The sequence below is a fragment of the Mastomys coucha genome, unplaced genomic scaffold, assembly GCF_008632895.1.
Source record: "Mastomys coucha isolate ucsf_1 unplaced genomic scaffold, UCSF_Mcou_1 pScaffold1, whole genome shotgun sequence".
NCBI lineage: Eukaryota > Metazoa > Chordata > Mammalia > Rodentia > Muridae > Mastomys > Mastomys coucha.
Genome location: NW_022196891.1, coordinates 2,228,462 through 2,233,910, shown reverse-complemented (window position 1 = coordinate 2,233,910; position 5,449 = coordinate 2,228,462). Strand labels below are relative to the sequence as shown.

Sequence of the window (5,449 nt, the reverse complement as noted above, 5' to 3'; positions counted from 1 at the left end):
AAGGCTACACAGAGAAACCCTGTCTCAAAAAAAAAAAAAAAAAAAAAAAAGAAAAGAAAAAGAAAAAGAAAAAAAAAGAAAAAAAGAAAAAGAAATATTTGCTTATGAAGGAAAGGACAATTCACTGAGAGCTCAAAGTCATCCGTGTCTGAAAGGGGGCCATAAGCCCACTGCCCAGATGCTCTAGAAAGAAATATCTTATGGAGCCAAGGCAAGCTCCAGGTAAGAACCCTTAGTTCCACCAAGAATGGCTGAGCAAGGCTTACACGACATGAAACTGTCCCTCCCTTGGTCAGGCAGGAGAAAATAAAGCTGTGAGACTTGTCTTAAGATCTGTTCAATCCACTGTAATGATGCCAGTGTGGCAGTCAGAAGTAATGTGAGTAGACTGGGGGTGGGTCTCAGTCAGCAGTGTGTCTGGCATGCACGAAGCCCTAGGTTGGATCCCCCAGCATTGCTGTAAACTGGGCATGGAGGCACACATCTGCATCCCAGCACACTGGAGAGGCAGGAGGATCAGATTCAGCATCCTCACCTACATAGTGAGTCAAGGGTAGTCTGAAATACGTGAAATACAGACCTGCTTGTGAAAAGAAAGTCATGGTGTGGTAGGATGTGGTGGGAACACAGGAGAAACTCCCTAAGACCCATAGTAGATTAAAGTGTGTGTGTAGGAGGCGAGTGGTCAGTGGTATAACAAGTGTGAGCTAGACATTGCGGTGGGTGGGGGATCGGTTTCTGTGGAAGATGCAACACACCAAAGTCCATCTTGAAGAAGGTCTGTTTTTCAGCGTCACAATGCACTGTCTCACTCTCTGAAGTCTGTGTGACCCGTGGAGAAAGCACGGTTTTCAGGTGTGAAGAGGCTAGTTTCATTCATTTCAGCCTTGTCATTTACTACGTATACAATCTGAAGCGGTTCATTCTTTAAGTCTCAAAGTTTCCATCTGTGAAATGGGAAGGGAATTTAAGGACAACCAGTTACTTGTTTCAGGAAGCCTACCTTGCATTGCCTTAAAGAATTAGTAATTACATCATGGCTTTGGCTCTGTGCTTAGGGACCCACGCTAGGTGCTGTGGTCAGAGTTTTGCACCAGGGTTCATTCTAACAATGCCCTTGTCAGGTGGGTGGGTTGAGGATTAAAGGCTGTTCCAGCCTTTGAGGACCCTGGCTCAGGTCTATAAGCAATGCCTGCTGCAGAAGAAGGATCTAAGGATGCCAGCCAATGGGCGTTCAGGTTGCAATGCCCGCTTTTGCTTCAGCTATCAAAGCAGAGCAGTGCCTGGCATCTCGGGACTTCCCTTTTCCTATGTGCTTGGCACAGCATAGGATAAAATCTGGTAATTTAAACAAACAAAAATATAACAATTGGCTGTTTTGAGTCCAGATACTATTTTCCTTGAGCTGAGATCACAGTTGGAAAGGTGGGAGCAGGCCAACTCATCAAGAGCTGCTTGGCAACAGCCAAGAGGAAAGACTCAGAAACAGTTTAAAGCCTAGCACGGTGCATTTAGCGTCTAGTATTCATGTATGGGGACTTGCTACCACTTCTTAGGCAATCAAGTACCCAACGACTTCAGACCTCTCCTCAGGGGCTTCTGAAACATGATGCTCTCAACTGTCTCTTGGAGAACATGAGCAAAGTAGGATGGAGAGTGACCATGGAGCTGTTGCAAACAATGATGGAGCAGTCCCAAAGACCAGCCTCCTCTCCCATGACCCCAGACTCAGAATGCCCTACCCACACACTCTCCTGCCCTGCTATCTACCCAGAAAGCCAGCATCTCTGTATTTATTTATTGATTTCAAACCATGAAGTCTTCATTCCCAGTGATATTGTCAATACCATCTTTACTTTGAATTGTCTTATTCATCAAAACTTATACTGAACAATGAGACCCAGCCTGCTAACACATTTATCTTTGCACCTGTCTTTTATGTACTTATGTTAAGCATCTCTTAAACGCTAGCTTACCGATCAGCTAGGGTCTTTGTTGTTGTTGGACAGTGGGAGCTAGGCAGGGCCAGGCCCCTTAGTGCTTGGTTCCCACTGCCTCCAGGTCACATGTTGCTTCTCTCCTTCCTTCTTTTCCGCAGAGTATCTGAAGTATTTATTTTAGTACAGCTATGCAGATGACAAATTATCTTGTGCTTTCCTGGAATGTATTTTCCTTTTGTTTTAAAGGATTCTTCTCCCGGATGCAGAATTATAGATGGATGTTCTATTGTTTGTTGTCTTTGTCTTTGTTGTCGTTGTCATCATCAGCATCATCAACTCTGTTGTTGCTGTGGTTGTTTTTGTTGCTGAGTGTTTAAAGCATGCTCCTCCACTTTCTCATTCCTGCAGGAGGTTAACTGTTAGTTTTCTCATCACTCCTTTGGAGGTAAGGAATCATTTCCAATTGGCTGCTTGCAAGGTTTCCTTTCTAACCCACCTGACTATGGCATGTCCAGGTATGCTGTTTCTCTCTGTTTCTGACACTTGACGGTTTTAAGAATTCTTAAAGTGAGGGTTTAATTCAGTATTGTCTCAGCTAGCACCATCCTCAGCTTCTCATGTGCTCGGTTTTCTGACTTTATGGAGCTCCAGCTACACGTGTTGAGCATGCTTGCATGCACCATATATATGCAGGCATGCTTAGCATTTAGTGAGGGTTACAGTAAGAGAAACATGTCCTACTGTGCGCCAGGCATGTGTTCGAACCATGGAGTCTTTCACCTGAAGCCCCAGTGTATCCCCGAAGTCCATTACCATTGCTATTTTAGAGTCGAGAATTCTTACATTTACTACTGCGTGTATACAGGACATGCACTCAGCACATGCCATAGCATGCTTGTGGAGGTCAAAGGGCAACTTAATGGAGTCCATTCTGTCCTTTCACCTTTACACGGGTCCCAGGGATTAAAGACAGTTCATTAAGCTTTGTGGCAAGCTCCTTTACCGGATGAACCATCTCGTCAGCTCCAAAGTTCTTGCTTTTAGTTTTTGAGATTTTTTTTTTTAGTTCTAATATTATACTTAGTGTTTAAAAAAAAAAAAAACAGAATATAGTTTTCCGAGTGTATGTTTCCATTGGAAATCTATTTTCGTGTTCATGCCTGGTCACTCCAATATTGGGGGTCATCTGTGCATCTTTATTTTAGTCTGCTTTTTCCTCTCTGTCCTCAGTCACTTGGTTCTGTCATCTCGCAGCCCTTGCAGTTTTAAGCAGAAAGCATCATGGCGAGTGCACTGAATGGGCCGATAGGTTTTATTATCTTCCAGACATTATTGAATTTTCTCCCGGCAGGAAGCAAGAACACAGGGAGATTACCAAGCTCCAACCCTGGACTGAAAAGGATTATCGCTGGCTTTCTGAGTTAGGTTACAGGAGTCCCAGCATATCACAAGCAAGCATAGCTTATCACGGTGATGGGTAGTGCTGGGTCTGTGTATGAACATGTGCTGCTGGTCATTTCGTACGTAGTCCTGGGGAGTTCCTTTCTGCCATGACTCTTATGGCCATGTTGTCAAGAAAACAATGCTTTATCTCAAAACCCTGGGCTTTAAGAGACATAAAGCAGAAAGTGGTGAGCCCTAACTCTCCTCCTGGAGGTGCGGCTTTGAGGGTTTCTAACCAGGGTGACATTTGTGAGCTGACTGGATCACTCCCAGGACTCCCAGGACTCCCAGGACACCAAGGGATGGGATTCCCTGTGCTGAGCTTTGGAATAGAACAAGGCAACCTTGTCTTTTAAAGTGAGTTCAGGGGCAGCTGAAGATCCCTGCCTCTCAGGAGGCTTTCAAGACCTTCTTGGTGATGAGCAAATAAAGAAGACACTTGTGGATGTATAGAAGGTGGGAAAGCAAGAGAGTGCTGAATTCCATTATCTTAATGTTGCTGGTAATTCTTTCCCCTGAGATGGAGTCTTGATAAAGGCAACAAACAAAGAAAAGAAGCTGAGGGCCTGCAATTTCAATGGCAAAGAAGAGACTAGGACACAGTTAGGGAAACTGAAGGCCCCTGAAGTCAGACTGTCCTGTTTCACAGTGGTCCTGGGAAGGACCAGAGATGGCAGTTGCCTTTGAAGGACTGAAGGAGTTTGCCAGTTTGAGGATGCAGCCCTGTGGGACCAGTTTGAGGATGCAGCCCTGTGGAACCAGTGTGAGGATGCAGCCCTGTGGGACCAGTGTGAGGATGCAGCCCTGGGGGACCAGTTTGAGGATGCAGCCCTGGATGCAGCCCTGGATGCAGGGAGGCACTGTCATTTTTAAACCCTATCTTTGTGCTCACTTGGCGGTACACTGGGAAACAGCACAGAGCCTGTATCCCTTCTCCATCATTCATAAGCCAGCATTTTGCTTTGATTTTGAATGGAACGTGTGAATTTTGAATCGAATGTGTGATAATTATGTCAGTATCTCTAAGAAGAACCCACAAACCTTTTTGAATGTCAGCAAGAAGAGGAGGAAGAACTATTGATTTTAGACCGATTATGTGTTTTTTCCTTCTTTTGCAAGTTTCAATCCTGAACAGTGAAGAAAGAACTTTTTTTTTCCAATTTATAACAAAGGATGCTCATCAAACCATTGTCCAAGGAAACTTTGTTACTGAGAAAAAGCAAACATTTTGGTCAAGTCTGCTTTAACATACACAGACTCAGCAGCCAGGAGAGCCACATTCGTTTCATTGCTATTCACTCCCCAGGCTCGGGCCAAGCTTCTTGGCTGCTCATCTTGCTTCCATGTTGAACCATCTACAAAGATTCTGACAGGAGACGCTGGCTTTGGTTCCTTCTTCTGTCTTGAGTATTTGAGGTTCAACTGGAAATGCACTTTCTTCTTTCATGGTATAAAAATATAAAAAGCTATCCTCCTTTTTGGAGCCGCCTGCTTTCTGAGAGTGCTCCATGGTATTAGTGAGCACAGAATGCTCTCTGTGTCTGGCCAGTTGCAGGTGGCATCCGATGAGGTGCAGTGATGGCATCTCTGGTCCCTGTGATCAGCATTCCTGTCAGAGTGACAGGCCAACCCAACTGACAGCCACCTTCTGTGTTATCCCTTGGCTACAAGAGCTTGGATGAGTGTTCTCACTTGTTGCCTGCTGAGAGAATTTGATCCTCGATGAGGCTGTAAATGAAGGAAGCAATAGAAAATTCTGCCTCCTTGGTGGCTGGGTCGGACAAGAAGGGCAAGTGATGTCTTCTAACTCAACCTCTAGAAGCTTCACTGGCTCTGGGATTTTGTTGAGATTATTTTCAGATATCAAGAGTGAAGTTCAAGGGCCTCTGGCCTAACTTTCGACGGGGCGCCACCTGGTGGAACTGTTCTTGCATACAAGCGATTTGCGACTTGGGAGCATTCTGCCATGGGGAAGATACTGGTCATGGGCTGCAAGACTTGGCACACTAACTGAGCAAGGGTATTTCAAAGCCCTGGACTTGGAACTTGATGAGAGAGAGAAAGAG

General features: G+C 45.1%; 1 long non-coding RNA gene across 1 annotated transcript in view; it reads right to left on the bottom strand.

Moving 5' to 3' along the window:
- Positions 1–719: 719 nt before the first annotated feature.
- The window catches only part of LOC116069758, a 13,896-nt gene continuing 9,166 nt past the window's right edge, over positions 720–5,449 (bottom strand). The window contains exon 4 of the long non-coding RNA XR_004110130.1: positions 720–947. This is a non-coding gene — a long non-coding RNA (uncharacterized LOC116069758). The remainder of the gene's footprint in view (positions 948–5,449) is intronic.